At 35.8% G+C, this 20,506-nt stretch overlaps 1 pseudogene; it reads left to right on the top strand.

Annotated features, from left to right (window-relative positions):
• The first annotated feature begins 18,482 nt into the window (after positions 1–18,482).
• LOC116433984 (U2 spliceosomal RNA) lies at positions 18,483–18,663 on the top strand (annotated as a pseudogene).
• Positions 18,664–20,506: the final 1,843 nt, after the last annotated feature.

Raw genomic sequence — 20,506 nt, 5'->3', positions numbered from 1 at the left:
AACTATGTAAAACTATATAAAACTAATAAAACTATATTAAACTATATGAAACTATATAAAACTATTTAAACTATATAAAACTATATAAAACTATATAAAACTATATAAAGATATGTAAAACTATAAAAAACGTTATAAAACAATATTAAAGCATATAAAACTATATAAAACTATATAAGACTATATAAAACTAACAAAACAATATAAAACTATATAAGACTATATAAAACTAACAAAACAATATAAAACTATATAAAACTATATGAAACTATGTAAAACTATATAGAACTATATGAAACTATGTAGAACTATATACAACTATATAAAATTATATAAAACTCATAAAATTATATGAAACTATGTAAAACTATATAACACTATATAAAGCTATATAAAACTATATAAAACTATATAAATCTATTCAAAACTATATAAAACTACAAAATCTACATAAAACTATATAAAACTATATAAAACTATATAAAACTATATAAAACTATGTAAAACTACTAAAAATACATAAAACTATATAAAACTATATGAAACTATATAAATCTATATAAAGCTATATAAAGCTATATAAAACTATATAAAACTATATAAATCTATATAAAATTAAGTAAAACTATATAAAACAAACAAAACTATATAAAACTACATAAAACTATATAAACCTATATAAATCAAAATAAAAATATGTAAAAGTATATAAAACTATATAGAACGATATATAACTATGTAAAACTAAAAAAACTATAGAAAACTATACAAAACTATATAAAACTACCAAAACTATATAAATCTATATAAAACTATATAAAACTATATAAAAATACATAAAACTATATAAATCCACATAAAACTTTGTAAAACTATATAAAACTATTTAAACTATATAGAACTATATAAAACTATATAAAACTATATAGAACTATATAAAACTATATAAAACTATATAAAACTATACAAAAGTATATAAAACTATACAAAAGTATATAAAACAATTTAAAATTATTTAAGTCTATATAAAACCATATAAAACTATATAAAACAATGTAAAACTATATAAAACTATATAAAACTATATAAAACCACGTAAAACTATGAAAAACTAATAACACTATATAAAACTATATTAAACTATATAAAACTATATGAAACTATATATAACTATATAGAACTACATAAAACTATGTAAAACTAATAAAACTATATACCACTGTATAAAACTATATAAGCTATATAAAGCTATATGAAACTGTATAAATCTATATAAAGCTATATAAAACTATATAAACCAATATAAAACTATGTAAAACTATATAAAACTACTAAAACTATATAAAACTACTAAAACTATATAAAACTATATAAGACTATATAAAACTATATAAAACTATATAAAACTATATAAAACTAGGTAAAACTAATAAAACTATATAAACATATATAAAACTATATAAAACTATATAAACCTATATAAATCAAAATAAAAATATGTAAAAGTATATAAAACTATATAGAACGATATATAACCATGTAAAACTAACAAAACTTTAGAAAATTATACAAAACTATATAAAACTATACAAAACTATATAAAACTACCAAAACTATATAAATCTATATAAAACTATATAAAACTATATAAAAATACATAAAACTATATAAATCCACATAAAACTTTGTAAAACTATATAAAACTATTTAAACTATATAGAACTATATAAAACTATATAAAACTATATAGAACTATATAAAACTATATAAAACTATATAAAACTATACAAAAGTATATAAAACTATACAAAAGTATATAAAACAATTTAAAATTATTTAAGTCTATATAAAACCATATAAAACTATATAAAACAATGTAAAACTATATAAAACTATATAAAACTATATAAAACCACGTAAAACTATGAAAAACTAATAACACTATATAAAACTATATTAAACTATATAAAACTATATGAAACTATATATAACTATATAGAACTACATAAAACTATGTAAAACTAATAAAACTATATACCACTGTATAAAACTATATAAGCTATATAAAGCTATATGAAACTATATAAATCTATATAAAGCTATATAAAACTATATAAACCAATATAAAACTATGTAAAACTATATAAAACTACTAAAACTATATAAAACTACTAAAACTATATAAAACTATATAAGACTATATAAAACTATATAAAACTATATAAAACTATATAAAACTATATAAAACTAGGTAAAACTAATAAAACTATATAAACATATATAAAACTATATAAAACTATATAAACCTATATAAATCAAAATAAAAATATGTAAAAGTATATAAAACTATATAGAACGATATATAACCATGTAAAACTAACAAAACTTTAGAAAACTATACAAAACTATATAAAACTATATAAAACTATATAAAACCACGTAAAACTATGAAAAACTAATAACACTATATAAAACTATATTAAACTATATAAAACTATATGAAACTATATATAACTATATAGAACTACATAAAACTATGTAAAACTAATAAAACTATATACCACTGTTTAAACTATATAAGCTATATAAAGCTATATGAAACTATATAAATCTATATAAAGCTATATAAAACTATATAAACCAATATAAAACTATGTAAAACTATATAAAACTACTAAAACTATATAAAACTACTAAAACTATATAAAACTATATAAGACTATATAAAACTATATAAAACTATATAATACTATATAAAACTATATAAAACTATATAAAACTATATAAAACTATATAAAACTATATAAAACTATATAAAACTATATAAAACTATATAAAACTATATAAAACTATATAAAACTATATAAAACTATATAAATCTATATAAAACTACTAAAACTATGTAAAACTATATAAAACTATATAAAACTATATAAAACTATGTAAAACTATATAAAACTATATAAAACTATATATAACTATATAGAACGACATAAAACTGGGCAAAACTAATAAACCTATATGAAACTATACAAAACTATATAAAACTATATAAAACTATATAAAACTATATAGAACTATATAAAACTATGTAGAAGTAATAGAACTATATGAAAATATACAAAACGATATAAAACTACTAAAACTACTAAAACTATATAAAACTATATAAAACTACGTAAAACTATACAAAAATACATAAAACTATATTAAACTATATAAAGCTATGTAACAATGTATATAAAACTGCATAAAAATATGTAAAACTAATAAAACTATATAAAACTACACAAAACTTTGTAAAACTATATAAAACTATATAAAACTATATAAAACTATGTAAAACTACTAAAAATACATAAAACTATATAAAACTATATAAATCTATATAAAACTATGTAAAACTATATAAAACTATATAAAACTATATAGAACTATATAAAACTATGTAGAAGTAATAAAACTATATTAAACTATACAGAACAATATAAAACTACTAAAACTACTAAAACTACTAAAACTATATAAAACTATATAAAACGATGTAAAACTAATAAAACTATATACAACTCTATAAAACTATATTAAACTATATAAAACAATATGAAACTATATATAACAATATAGAACTACATAAAACTATGTAAAACTAATAAAACTATATACCACTGTACAAAACTACATAAGCTATATAAAGCTATATGAAACTATATAAATCTGTATAAAACTATGTAAAACTATATAAAACTATGTAAAACTATATAAAATTATGTAAAACTATATAAAACGATATAAAGCTATATAAAACTATGTAAAACTACTAAAACTATATAAAACTATATAAGACTATGTAAAACTATATAAAACTATATAAAAGTATATAAAACTATATAAAACTATATAAAACTATATAAAACTATATAAAACTATATAAAACTATATAAAACTATATAAAACCACGTAAAACTATGAAAAACTAATAACACTATATAAAACTATATTAAACTATATAAAACTATATGAAACTATATAAAACTATATAAAACTATACAAAAGTATATAAAACTATACAAAAATATATAAAACAATTTAAAATTATTTAAGTCTATATAAAACCATATAAAACTATATAAAATAATGTAAAACTATATAAAACTATATAAAACTATATAAAACCGCGTAAAACTATGAAAAACTAATAACACTATATAAAACTATATTAAACTATATAAAACTATATAAAACTATATGAAACTATATATAACTATATAGAACTACATAAAACTATGTAAAATTAATAAAACTATATACCACTGTATAAAACTATATAAGCTATATAAAGCTATAAGAAACTATGTAAACATATATAAAGCTATATAAAACTATATAAACCAATATAAAACTATGTAAAACTATATAAAACTACTAAAACTATATAAAACTACTAAAAATATAATAAAACTATATAAGACTATATAAAACTATATAAAACTATATAAAACTATATAAAACTAGGTAAAACTAATAAAACTATATAAACATATATAAAACTATATAAAACTATATAAACCTATATAAATCAAAATAAAAATATGTAAAAGTATATAAAACTATATAGAACGATATATAACTATGTAAAACTAACAAAACTATAGAAAACTATACAAAACTATATAAAACTACTAAAACTATATAAATCTATATAAAACTATATAAAACTATATAAAAATACATAAAACTATATAAATCCACATAAAACTTTGTAAAACTATATAAAACTATTTAAACTATATAGAACTATATAAAACTATATAAAACTATATAGAACTATATAAAACTATATAAAACTATATAAAACTATACAAAAGTATATAAAACTATACAAAAATATATAAAACAATTTAAAATTATTTAAGTCTATATAAAACCATATAAAACTATATAAAACAATGTAAAACTATATAAAACTATATAAAACTATATAAAACCGCGTAAAACTATGAAAAACTAATAACACTATATAAAACTATATTAAACTATATAAAACTATATAAAACTATATGAAACTATATATAACTATATAGAACTACATAAAACTATGTAAAACTAATAAAACTATATACCACTGTATAAAACTATATAAGCTATATAAAGCTATAAGAAACTATGTAAATCTATATAAAGCTATATAAAACTATATAAACCAATATAAAACTATGTAAAACTATATAAAACTACTAAAACTATATAAAACTACTAAAACTATATAAAACTATATAAGACTATATAAAACTATATAAAACTATATAAAACTATATAAAACTAGGTAAAACTAATAAAACTATATAAACATATGTAAAACTATATAAAAATATGTAAAACTATATAAAATGAGATAAACCTATATAAAACTATATAAAACTATATAAAACTACGTAAAACTATGGAAAACTAATAACACTATATAAAACTATATAAAACTATATAAAACTATATAAAGCTATGTAAAACTATACAAAACTATATAAAACTATGTAAAACTATATAAAACTATATATAACTATATAGAACTACATAAAACTATGTAAAACTAATAAAACTATATGAAACTATACAAAACTATATAAAACTACATAAAACTATATAAAACGATATAGAACTATATAAAACTATGTAGAAGTAATAAAACTATATTAAACTATACAGAACAATATAAAACTACTAAAACTACTAAAACTACTAAAACTATATAAAACTATATAAAACGATGTAAAACTAATAAAACTATATACAACTATATAAGACTATGTAAAACTATATAAAACTATATAAATCTATATAAAACTATGTAAAACTAATAAAACTATATGAAACTATTCAAAACTATATAAAACTACTAAAACTACTAAAAGTATATAAAACTATATAAAACCGTTTAGAACTATATAAATCTGTATAAAACTATGTAAAACTATATAAAACTATGTAAAACTATATAAAATTATGTAAAACTATATAAAACGATATAAAGCTATATAAAACTATGTAAAACTACTAAAACTATATAAAACTATATAAGACTATGTAAAACTATATAAAAAAATATAAAAGTATATAAAACTATATAAAACTATATAAAACTATATAAAACTATATAAAACTATATAAAACTATATAAAACTATATAAAACTATACAAAACTATATAAAACCATATAAAACTATATAAAACTATATAAAACTATATAAAACTATATAAAACTATATAAAACTATATAAAACTATGTAAAACTATATAAAACTAATAAAACTATATTAAACTATATGAAACTATATAAAACTATTTAAACTATATAAAACTATATAAAACTATATAAAACTATATAAAGATATGTAAAACTATAAAAAACGTTATAAAACAATATTAAAGCATATAAAACTATATAAAACTATATAAGACTATATAAAACTAACAAAACAATATAAAACTATATAAGACTATATAAAACTAACAAAACAATATAAAACTATATAAAACTATATGAAACTATGTAAAACTATATAGAACTATATGAAACTATGTAGAACTATATACAACTATATAAAATTATATAAAACTCATAAAATTATATGAAACTATGTAAAACTATATAACACTATATAAAGCTATATAAAACTATATAAAACTATATAAATCTATTCAAAACTATATAAAACTACAAAATCTACATAAAACTATATAAAACTATATAAAACTATATAAAACTATGTAAAACTACTAAAAATACATAAAACTATATAAAACTATATGAAACTATATAAATCTATATAAAGCTATATAAAGCTATATAAAACTATATAAAACTATATAAATCTATATAAAATTAAGTAAAACTATATAAAACAAACAAAACTATATAAAACTACATAAAACTATATAAACCTATATAAATCAAAATAAAAATATGTAAAAGTATATAAAACTATATAGAACGATATATAACTATGTAAAACTAAAAAAACTATAGAAAACTATACAAAACTATATAAAACTACCAAAACTATATAAATCTATATAAAACTATATAAAACTATATAAAAATACATAAAACTATATAAATCCACATAAAACTTTGTAAAACTATATAAAACTATTTAAACTATATAGAACTATATAAAACTATATAAAACTATATAGAACTATATAAAACTATGTAAAACTATATAAAACTATACAAAAGTATATAAAACTATACAAAAGTATATAAAACAATTTAAAATTATTTAAGTCTATATAAAACCATATAAAACTATATAAAACAATGTAAAACTATATAAAACTATATAAAACTATATAAAACCACGTAAAACTATGAAAAACTAATAACACTATATAAAACTATATTAAACTATATAAAACTATATGAAACTATATATAACTATATAGAACTACATAAAACTATGTAAAACTAATAAAACTATATACCACTGTATAAAACTATATAAGCTATATAAAGCTATATGAAACTATATAAATCTATATAAAGCTATATAAAACTATATAAACCAATATAAAACTATGTAAAACTATATAAAACTACTAAAACTATATAAAACTACTAAAACTATATAAAACTATATAAGACTATATAAACTATATAAAACTATATAAAACTATATAAAACTAGGTAAAACTAATAAAACTATATAAACATATATAAAACTATATAAAACTATATAAACCTATATAAATCAAAATAAAAATATGTAAAAGTATATAAAACTATATAGAACGATATATAACCATGTAAAACTAACAAAACTTTAGAAAACTATACAAAACTATATAAAACTATATAAAACTATATAAAACCACGTAAAACTATGAAAAACTAATAACACTATATAAAACTATATTAAACTATATAAAACTATATGAAACTATATATAACTATATAGAACTACATAAAACTATGTAAAACTAATAAAACTATATACCACTGTTTAAACTATATAAGCTATATAAAGCTATATGAAACTATATAAATCTATATAAAGCTATATAAAACTATATAAACCAATATAAAACTATGTAAAACTATATAAAACTACTAAAACTATATAAAACTACTAAAACTATATAAAACTATATAAGACTATATAAAACTATATAAAACTATATAATACTATATAAAACTATATAAAACTATATAAAACTATATAAAACTATATAAAACTATATAAAACTATATAAAACTATATAAAACTATATAAAACTATATAAAACTATATAAAACTATATAAAACTATATAAATCTATATAAAACTACTAAAACTATGTAAAACTATATAAAACTATATAAAACTATATAAAACTATGTAAAACTATATAAAACTATATAAAACTATATATAACTATATAGAACGACATAAAACTGGGCAAAACTAATAAACCTATATGAAACTATACAAAACTATATAAAACTATATAAAACTATATAAAACTATATAGAACTATATAAAACTATGTAGAAGTAATAGAACTATATGAAAATATACAAAACGATATAAAACTACTAAAACTACTAAAACTATATAAAACTATATAAAACTACGTAAAACTATACAAAAATACATAAAACTATATTAAACTATATAAAGCTATGTAACAATGTATATAAAACTGCATAAAAATATGTAAAACTAATAAAACTATATAAAACTACACAAAACTTTGTAAAAGTATATAAACTACATAAAACTAAATAAAACTACATATAACAACATCAATCTATATAAAACTATATAAAACTATATAAAACTATATAAATCTATATAAAACTACTAATACTATATAAAACGATATAAAACTGTATAAAAGTATAGAAATCTATATAAAACTATGTAAAACTATATAAAACGATGTAAAACTATATAAAACAGACAAGACTATATAAAACTACATAAAACTATATAAAACAATATAGAACTAAATAAAACAATGTAAAACTAACGAAACTATATGAAACTATACAAAACTATATAATACTACTGAAACTATATAAAACTATATAAAACTACATAAATCTATGTGAAACTATATAAAACTAATAGAAATATATAAAACTAATTAAAACTGTATAAAATAATACAATACTGTATATAACTGTATAAAATTATAGAAAACTCCCAAAACACAGTTCCAGATGGCTTCTCGGCATTATGGTTAATATCAACTCGGGCTCGCATAACACGGAACCAGATCGCCTCCCGGGCCTTACGGCTATTACGAACGCGTACTAGCATTACCCAAATCCAGATCGCTTCAACGACTTAAGTCTACGGTCAAAGAGTACTCACATAACACACATCCTGGCGGCTTCTCGGCCTTATGGCTAACATCGAAGTGTACTCGAATAACCCAAATGCAGATTGCTTGTCGACCTTTTGGCTAAGATCAAAGTGTGGTCGCATAACATAGATTCAGATGGTTTCTCGTCCTTATGGGTATGATCAAAGTGTACTCGAATAATCCATATCTATACCGCCTTTCGGCATTTTGGCTAAGATCAAAGTGTACTCGCATAACCCAAATCCAGGACGCTTCACCGATTTGTGGCTAAGATCAAAGTTTACTCGCACAACACACATCGAGATCGCTTCTCGGCCTTATGGCCAAGATCAAAGTGTGCTCGCATAACCCATACCCAGATCGCTGCGCGGCCGTATGGCTAAGATCAAAGTGTACTCGCATATCCCAAATCCAGGTCGCTCATTGGCCTTATGGCTAACATCAAAGTGTACTCGAACAACCCAAGTCCTGATCGCTTCTCGGCCTTATGGCCAAGATCAAAGTGTAATCGCATAACACATATCCAGACCGCTTTTCGGCCTTATGGCTAAGATCAGGGTGTACTGGAATAAACCAAAACCAGAGCGCTGCTCGGCAGTATGGCTAAGATCATAGTTTACTCGCATAACACACATCCCGGTCGCTTCTCAGCCTTATGTCTAAGATCAATGTGGACTCGAATAACCCAAATCCAGATCGCTTCCCGTCCGTATGGCTACGATCAAAGTGTACTCGAATAAGACACAACCAGATCGCTTCTCGCCCTTATGCCTAAGATCAAAGTGTACTCGCGTAACACACATCCAGATACCCTCTCGTGTTTATGGCTAAGATCAAAGTGTACTCGCATAGCGCAGTTCCAGATCGCCTCTCTGCCCTTTGACGAAGATCAAAGTGTACACGAATAACCCAAATCCAGATAGCTCCTCGGCCTTATGGCGAAGATCAATGTGTATTCGCATAATCCAAATCCAGATCGCTTATCGCGCTTATGGCTAAGATCAAAGTGTAGTCGAATAACCCAAATCCTGATCACAGCTCGGCCTTAAGGCTAAGACGAAAGAGTACCCGAATAACCCAAATCCAGTTCGCTGCTGGGCCGGATGGCTAAGATCAATGTGTATTCGCATAACACATATCCAGAACGTTTCTCGGTCTAATAGCTAAGATCAAAGTGTACTCGCATAAAACACATTGGGTTCGCTTCTCGGCCTTATGGCTATGATCAAAGTGTACTCGCATAACACACATCCAGATCGCTTATCGGCCTTATGGCTAAGATCAAAGTGTACTCGCATAACACACATCCAGATCGCTTCTCGGCCTTATAGCTACGATCAAAGCGTCCTCGCATAACACCCATCCAGATCGCTCGTCGGCATTATGGCTAAGAACAAAGTGTACCCGAATAACCCAAATCCAGATCGCTGCTCGTCCGTATGTCAAAGATCCAAGTGTACTCGCATAACAAACATCCAGGACGCTTCACGGGCTTATGGCTAATATCAAAGTGAGCTCGTATAACACATATCCAGACCGCCTCTAGGCCTTACGGCTAAGATCTTAGTGTACTCGCATAAAACACATCCAGTTCGCTTCTCGGCCTTATAGCTAAGATCAAAGTATACTAAAATAACACACATCCAGATCGCTTCTTGCCTTATGGCAAATATGAAAGTGTACCCGCATAACACACATACAGATCGGTTCTCGGCCTTGTGGCTAAGACCAAAGTGTACTTGAATAACCCAAATGCAGATCGCTTCTCCGCCTTATGGCTAAGATCAAATTGTACTCGCATAACACACATCCAGACTGCTTTTCGTCCTTATGGCTAAGATCAAAGTGTACACGAATAACACGAATCCATATCGGTTCTCGGCCTTGTGGCTAAGACCAAAGTGTACTCGAATAACCCAAATGCAGATCGCTTCTCGGCCATATGGCTAAGATCAAATTGTACTCGCATAACACACATCCAGATCGCTTCTCGGCCATATGGCTAAGGTCAAAGTGTACTCGCATAACATACATCCAGATCGCTTTTCCGGCTTATGGCTAACATCAAACTGTACTCGCCTAACCCAAATCCAGATCGATTCACGGCCTTATGTCTAAGATCAAAGTGTAGGCGCATAATACACATCCAGATCGCTTCCCGGCCTTATTTCTAAGATCAAAGTGTACTCGCATAACACACATCCAGGTCGCTCCTCGGCCTTATGTCTAAGATCAAAGTGTGGTCGTATAACACATATCCAGATCAGTACACGGCCTTATTCCTAAGATCAGTGTGTAACGGAGTAACCCAAATCCAGATCGCTTCTCGGCCTTATGGATAAGATTAAAGTGTACTCGAATAACACAATTCCAGATAATTTCTCGGCCTTATGGCAAAGATCAATGTGTACACGCATAACACACATACAGATCGCTTCTCGGCCTTACGGCCAAGATCAAAGTGTACTCGCATGACACACAACCAGGTCGCTTCTGGGCCTTAAGGATAAGATCAAAGTGTATTCGCATAACACACGTCCAGATCGCTTCACGGCCTTATGTGTAAGATCAAAGTGTACTCGAATAAACCAAATTCAGATCGCTTCTCGGCCTTATGGAAAACATCAAAGTGTACTCGCATAACACACATCCAGATCGCTTCACGGCCTTATGTGTAAGATCAATGTGTACACGCATGACACGCTTCCAGATCGCTTCCCGGTCTTTTGGATAAGATCAAAGTGTACTCGATTAACCCATATCTAAATCGCTGCTCGGCCTAATGGGTAAGATCAAAGTGTACTCGCATGACACACATCCAGATCGCTTCTCGGCCTTATGGCGGCGATCAAAGTATACTCAAATAACACACACCCAGATCGCTTCTCGGCCTTATGGATAAGATCAGAGTGTACTCGCATGACACACATCGAGACCGCTTCTCGGCCTTATGCGTAAGATCATAGTGTACTCGCATAACACCCATCCAGATCCCTTGACGGCCTTATGACTAAGATCAAAGTGTACTCGCATAACTCATCCAGATCGCTTTTCGACCTTATGTCCAAGATTGAAATGTACTCGAATAAACCAAATTCCATATGGGTCCTTGGCCTTATGGGTAAGATCAAAGTGTACTCGCATTCCACATATCCAGATCACATCTCGGCCTTATGGCTGAGATCAAAGTGTACTCGAATAAACCAAATTCAGATCGCTTCGCGGCAATACGGATAAGATCAAAGTGTACTCGCATAGCACACATCCAGATCACTTCTCGAACGTATGGCTAAGATCAAAGAGTACTCGCATAACACACATCTAGATCGCTTCTCGGTCTTATGGCTAAGATCAAAGTGTACTCGAATAACCCAAATTCAGATCACTTCTCTGCCTTATGGCTGAGATCAAAGTGCACTCGCATTTCACACAAACAGGTAGCTTCTCGACCTTGTGGCGAAGATCAAAGAGTACTCGCATAACCCAAATCCAGATCGCTTCACGGCATTATGGCTAAGATCGAAGCGTACTCGTAGAATACACATCCAGATCGCTTCTCGGCATTATGGCTGAGATCAAAGTGTACTCGCATAACCCAAGGGCTGGTAGCACGGGGTACGAGGGGTGCCAGAGTCCCGGTGGAGGTGGGCAGAAGAACTGCCACCACCACCACCCGGAGGACGGTAGCGGCTCCGACCGGAGCCAGAAGAACGCCCCCGAGAGTAGGAGGGACTCCCACCGCCCACACACCATCACCCAGGGCGGTGGAGGGACGGAAGAGTCCCTCCAGCGGACCCACACCACCTCGGGCTGCCCTACGGAAACCCTCGGGGGTAAGGACGGCGGCCTCACCATCCTACGCCGCAGTCACAGCAGGCGCCCCGTCATTTACGTCACCTCCCTCGCCGATTGAAGTCGCACCGGAAAGGGGGCTGCGTACAGCAACCCGGGCCACCACTTCACCACCCGGGACCAAACCACCATGACGCAGCCCCCCACCGAGGAAGCACCGGAGCCCCAGGACGCCGCCGACCATCCGCGGCGAGCAGGGGCCTCCGTTACCGGTAACATCGGCGAGCATGGTGACGCTATGCACCTCCACCGTTACCACCACCTGCAGCGGGGGGCCGATTATGACCCCCCTGCCTATTGTGGGAGGAGTGATGGTGGCCAGGCCGCTACCACCATCTCCAGCGGCCCCGCTCCTCCCACCCATCGAAGAGGTGGAGGTGCCGCAGCCGGCCGGGGCATCCGTTAGCCCCGATTCCTCACCGGAGCCGTGGCGAATCGCCGCTGGATCCCGCCGACGCCACCACCGCGGGATCCCGTCGTCCAGCTCGTCGTCCGACGAGGAGGCGCAGCCGCTGCCGCCAGCGAAGAGGACGACGCCTCCGCCCGCCCAACCACCGCGGGAAAAGTCCCCCGCCCGGCCGCCACCGGGCAGCAGCAGCTGCAGCAACAATAACAACAGCGTTGCGCACAACAGTGCGCATCGGCCTGGAGCAGGGTGCTCCGGAGAATCCTCGGTGAGTAGCGTAACACCTGCTAGCCCCACGCGACTCCCGAGCGTCCCCCGTAGTGCCCCCGGCTCGATTTCTACTTTGTGGGGAGGGGTAGTTTTAAATCGCGCGGGGAGGGATAATCGGAGGCCCGTCCCCGTTGATGCAACCGTGAGGGGTGCTCCTGCCTCCGCGACGGAGGCGACCGCACCTGCGAGAAGTCGCAGACCGACCGCACCCTCGCGTGCCTCGGGACCTCGTGAGCCCAGGCGTCCTGCGGCATCCGGGCAGCCCTCTCGAAGAAGGGACGCCATCCGGCCTTTGGTCGGGGAAGCGTTTCCTTCGGAGAGAGAGTTGTTGATCGGAATGGCGCAGAACGCTGGCTCCCTGGAGCAGCTGGAGGATGTTGCGAGGGAAATCGCAGCATACCTTCAGGGCTTCAGAGTCGGTGGACCGAACACGAGAGGGGGCGGGACGGGTAGGCCCCAACGGCGTGCGAGAGCTAGGGGCGTGTCGGGCAACCAAGCGGCTCGCGGTTCGAACGGTCACCGCGATCGTCCTGTGTTGGTAGGTGGACCAACGCGGGGGGACCAGGTAAGGGAGGCTACGCGTATACAACGGCTCTTCAGGCAGAACCGTCGGCGTGCTGTTCAGGAGGTGCTCATGGGCCCGTCCTTGCACTGCAAAGTGCCAAAGGACAGGGTACATGAGTACTTCCTCAACATGTACTCACCGGCGGGGAACCTGGGAGCTAGGCCTCCCCCGCCTTCCATCGAGGCTCCAGACGAGGCCAGCAATGTGGCCTTGGTGAAGCTCTTCGAAGTGAGTGAGGTAGATCGTCGGATCAGGCGTATGACAAACTCTGCGCCCGGTCCCGACGGTCTAACTTACAATGACCTGAAAAGGGCAGATCCGGGGTCACATCTGCTGACCTCTTTGTTTAATCTATGTCTTCGTCTGGAGTCGGTCCCCTCGTGTTGGAAAACTTCCAACACTGTGCTCGTGCACAAAAAGCGCGATCGCGACGACCTGTCGAACTGGCGACCGCTGGCCATGTCCGATACGACCCCGAAGCTCTTCGCCGCTGTGCTGGCTGACCGTCTCGTCGCGTGGTCGGTCAAAAATAAGCGCCTAAGTCCCGCGCAAAAGGGCTTCCTGCCGTACGAGGGGTGTTACGAACATAACTTCGTGCTGCATGGAGCCCTTACAGACGCTCGCAGGTGGGGGCGTCAGGTGGTGGTGGCGTGGCTGGACCTGTCGAACGCGTTCGGCTCGGTCCCCCACGCTTCCATCTACCAATCCTTCGTGGAGGCCGGGGTTCCCTCTACTCTTCAGAATATTCTGAAGAGTATGTACCACGGTTGCACCACACGGGTGCGGACCGCCGATGGGTTTACCGACCCCGTTCCCATCCTCTCCGGGGTGCGCCAGGGCTGTCCGATGAGCCCTGTGGCGTTTAACCTCGCCCTGGAACCGGTGCTGCGCGCAGCTACCGGAACCTCGGCGCGTTACACGTTGCACGGCCATCGGCACAGTGTCCTGGCGTACGCGGACGATCTTGCGTTGATCGCCGACACCCCGGAGGGCATGGAAACGCTGCTAAAGGCAGTGGATGCTGCGGCGAGTGGCATCGGATTGCGGTTTAATCCCGCAAAATGCGCGACCCTTCACCATCGTGGCAGAGGGCCGCGCGGGATCCGTGCCACTCGCTTCACCATCCAGGGTCAGCAAATGCGCGCCCTGGTAGCCGGTGAGCCCTATGAACACCTGGGCGTTCCCACCGGGTTTCAGGTCCGCCAAACCCCACTGCTGACGATCGACGAGCTGGTCCAGGACCTGCAGGTCGTCGACCGTTCCCTCTTGGCCCCGTGGCAGAAGGCCGAGACCGTGGCAGCTTCTATACTGCCACGCCTCGACTTCTACTTGCGGGGAGCTCACGTGGAGAAACGTCCCTTAGTCGAAGTCGACAAACAAGTGCGACGTATGGCCAAATCCTGGCTCAACCTCCCGCAGCGGGCCAGCGCGGAGGTAGTCTACCTCCCACCCAGTAGGGGGGGATGTGGACTGCTTCCGCTTGCTGACATGGCCGACGTCCTGACCATCGCTCATGCGTTCCGTCTTTTGACGGCGGATGATGCGGTGGTCAGGGAGTTGGCCTGGAACTCGCTGCGCGAGGCTGTAGCCAGGAAAATCGGCCATACTAACCCGTCGAACAATGACCTGGCCGAGTACCTCTTTGGTTCGCTGGTGGGGTACTTCGCCAGGGACGGGGGGGACGTTTCTTCGCTGTGGTCGAGGGCACGGAACGCGGCACGCAGGAGTCGGGACCTGCTCGGATTGCGTTGGCAGTGGAGCGAGGCGAGATCTGAGCTCTCGGTTACGCTCAGGGGTTCTCGCGATCGGGAGACCATAGTTCCGCCCGTGGCGGGGGGCCAGATCATCCGCCGTTTGCGGATGGCAGTGGTAGAATACTATCACCAGCGTCTTCAGCGCAGGAAGGACCAGGGGAAGGTATTCGGGGTGTCGTCGCGGAGTGGTGCTTCAAACCACTTCCTCCGCGGCGGCAGCTTCACCCGCTTCGCCGATTGGCGCTTCATTCACCGAGCTCGCCTCGACGTCTTGCCTCTCAACGGGGCAAGACGCTGGGGTGAGGGTGATAAGCGTTGCCGGCGATGCGGGGCGGAGCTCGAATCCCTTCCCCACGTCCTTTGCCACTGTCGTCCGCACTCGGCGGCCTGGCAACTTCGCCACGATGCGGTGGTTTCCCGCATCGCTAAGGCCTGCCGGCTCCCAGGGGAAGTATGGGTTAACCGGACGGTCGAGGGCATCGACGGGGATCTGGGGGCTCTTAGGCCTGATATCGTCGTCAGGCACGAGCCCTCAAGGAGCATCGTCATCGTCGATGTTACCGTGCCCTTCGAGAACGAATATATTTCGTTCGAGGAGGCCAGGGCGCGAAAAACACAAAAGTATAAGCCCCTGGCCGACGTTCTTGGAGGGCGCGGTTATCGGGTGGCGGTCTCCGCGATCGTCGTCGGTGCCCTCGGCTCGTGGGATCCGGCCAATGAGGCGGTGTTGAAGATCTTGCGTATCGGTAATCGGTACGCATCTCTGATGCGCCGGCTCATTGTGTCGGAGACTGTCCGGTGGAGCCGGGATATCTACGTGGAGCACGTATCGGGAGTTCGCCAATACCGCGAGGCACTCACCGAGGGTGCCCCGGCCCCCGATCCAGGCCGACCTACAGAAAATCTGCGGGGGTAAGCTCCCCCGACTTAGGAAGGAATTGCAGCGAGAGGGCAGCAGCAGAAAAGAAGCCAGGTAACTGGATAGGCTTGGTATTGAGCAGCCACGCATCTTAATTATTAACATCGAATTACCAACATAACTAGAACACTCTTAATTTTAACTATTAATATTCTATCTATCTTACTCTGTTTATTTAGCTACTTAATTATTTAGTTATTAACTCATTTAATTATATTCTTTTCCTGGTTTTTATTTAATTATTTACTTAACCATTTCAAACACACTGACTAACGATATTTTTATCTATTTAGTTACATATTTTTTTCTTTTTTCTTTCATTCTACTTACATATTTATTTATTTATTTACACATTTATTTATTCACATATTTATATATGTACATATTTATTCATCTACATATTTATTTATTTACATATTTATTTACATATCTATTTATTTTTTCTTTCTGAACTAACTACGAGATTTGGTACTCTTTCTTTTATTTTTCTTTAATTTTTTTATATTTCTGATTTTTTTATCCCAGTTTATTTATTTATCTGTTTATTTATTTATTTATTATTTATTATTTATTTATTTATTTACTTGATTATTTTATCTATCTGACCTATTCATTTTAATCATTCTCTGCCTCAACCGCCTACTCTAATTCTATACTAACCGCTTCTCTATAACTGCACTTCCGCGCATGCGCCCTAATTGAAATGCGAAATAGCCGCTACTGAGGTGCTTTCAATCGTATGTATATTTATATATCTATTTATTTTATTTTATTTTTGTGCTGTTTTCTATGGCGAAGGCCTGGGCACAGTAGAGCCCGGATTCGACTAGGAACTACATATTATGTACATATTTAACCACTGAATTGTATATATTGAAAATTACCTTTAGCTATATATCTACACTTATATTTATTTTGTCCATATTTATTTATGCTATGTATATTTGTTTATTTAATCTTCAATGTTTATTCTCGCTTATTTTTGTTTGGTTATTTATTTTATCTATTTATTTATTTATTTATTTATGTATATTTATATATTTCTGTATCTCTTCTTTTCTTGTTTATATTTATCTATGCTATGTATATTTGTTTATTTAATCTACGCTACTATTATTTATTTATTTATATAATTTATTCTAGTTTGGCTATTTAGTCGATTAACTATCTACTTCCACTAATATATACATATTCAGACTCTTGCTAGATTCATATAAATGCTAAGGTGTTTATGAGATAAGAGCCACCGCAGATTGAGATCTGAAAATAGCGACAGACGCTATAGAGTTATATCAACTATTTTGCCTTCGCCATAAAGGCGCTACTATGTATCCACCCCCAGCCAAACAATGTAAGGCTGGGGGAACATTCTTTGTGAATAAAGCGCTTTTTATCTGTTCTTATCAGCTTAATATCTGATACACTCCGCATCGCGGAGTCAGAAAATGAACCTGATTTTTGGAGTCAGGCGGATCGCTGGGGCTCGCTCCACTTCCGCCGTGAGTCGGTCCGGCACTGCAGTGCCGCCAGAAACGGCTCAATTAGCGCTGCTAGTTAGAGCTCTTATCTTTTTTCACCTTCTGTACCGACGCGGGACTCCAAAGAGTAAGCCCCTTAATATTCTGGCTCCGCGAAGTCCCGAAATCGCGGTAAATTCACCCGCCGCGGTACTACGCAACAGTGCGGGCCGAGTTGCGATCGGGCGTGTGCGCGGCAAGGTCTGTTCACGATCAGTGCTCGAGGTGTTGTGCGGTGAAGTGTGATAAAGTGCCTTCGCTACGGGACCGGATCGAGCCTGCGCGGGAGTACACCTGCGCCGCCTACCTGCGCGGGAGGATCACCTGCGCACCACCACCTGCGCCGCCCACCATCCTGCTTCCGTGGACAACCGAGGGAGCGGACGACCAGGGTCTACTGAGGGTCTAAGAGGGTCCTAGGACAACCAGCCCTCTACTTGGACGCCAACAACCACCACAGGCCAACCCCATCAGCCCTGGTCTTCCTCTACGTGGGTCACCCAGCACCCCTACGACCCACCAGGACTTGGCCATCGGCAACCCCGACGGGAAGGACGGCTCGCCTGATCCACGCCTAACACCGCTGGATCAGAAATCAGGAGCGAGGTGTTATTCCCCTCGGAGAGCGCTCCTGCATCGCAGGACTCCTGCGCCGAGTGAGTCTCTCTTCTCTTTCTATCCCCCCGGCAGTGAGGAGGTAACGCAGCCGGTCTCCAGCCGTCTGCGGTTCTCGAATCATCGTCGGTAGTCCTCTACCTTACCCCTACGCGTCCACCCACTCCTCCGATCGCTCCCATCCGTTGAGGTGTGTCAACGGACCGGGACGCGTGAGGTCCGAGTCGAGTGGCGCCACCACTTCCTTCTTTTCCCTTCAGTCACCGCCCGCGTGGAGGCTGACTCCACTCACCCGTTAGTGAGTGAACCTCAGGTCGGCCCGCTTGCGGTACAACCCCCGTGCAGTCCTCGGTGGAGTGGGCGATTCCGTCGCTCTTCCTCCATCGAGATCGCTGCACTCCTCCGTAACCGTCACCTGTTAGTCTCCCTAAGGACTGCCACGTCGGAGGCTGTCATTTTTCCAGGCAGTCTTCGACACCGGACTTAGTACCGGCGGAGTCAGTAGGGCGTTAGCGCGTGGCGGTATTCCTTCTGTCGTTTTGGACTTAGTTTTCTCTTCTCTTACTCTGTTATTCCCACTCTGTCTATCCTCCCTGTTTCGCCTAGCTGTGGCACTTAGAAATATTTGCCATAGCAACTCTGTCTCTTCTTCTGTCTCACTTAGCGTAGGACTTAGTCTTAAGAGCGATGCAGGACCGCGGTGATAGTGCGTCAGTCACCTCCTGCACTACCGAGGGGAGTAATAATCTCGCCCTGGTGATAGAGTTTCCCTTCCCAGCGGAGTTCCGATGCCCTGCCTGCTTCGGTGTCCCCGGGATCAGGATGAGTGGCGTGCACAAGTCCCACACGGATTTGACAAAGCACGCCCGGAAACATCATCCGGGCGTTGTATTGACGTACAAGTGTCGTGAGTGCAGCTTCACCGGCGATGAGAGGTATCCTCTCAAGGTGGAGAGGCTGCACCACGACTTTTTACACAAATCCGACCAGCAGAAAAATCCGTGTGGGACTTGTACAGTTCCCGTGACAGGTGCGAACGGTTCGAGCAACACCTCTCGTCGGGGGAGTTCCGCGTTATTCGCCCCCGCAGTACCGCGCGCTGTTACGTTAGCTGCTGCCAATTTGGCGGCCCAGTCCCCGCCCCCGCAAACGACGTGCGCCGCGACGTCGCCGCCCACCCTCACCCTTTCTACGACGAAGGATTCAACGGGGACGGCAATCACGACCTGTACGACGCGGCGCACAATGGCGGCAGCG

The sequence above is a fragment of the Nomia melanderi genome, unplaced genomic scaffold (assembly GCF_051020985.1).
Source record: "Nomia melanderi isolate GNS246 unplaced genomic scaffold, iyNomMela1 scaffold0329, whole genome shotgun sequence".
Taxonomy (NCBI): domain Eukaryota; kingdom Metazoa; phylum Arthropoda; class Insecta; order Hymenoptera; family Halictidae; genus Nomia; species Nomia melanderi.
Note: the sequence above shows the minus strand (reverse complement) of the source record. Positions and strands in the feature narration are given on the sequence as shown.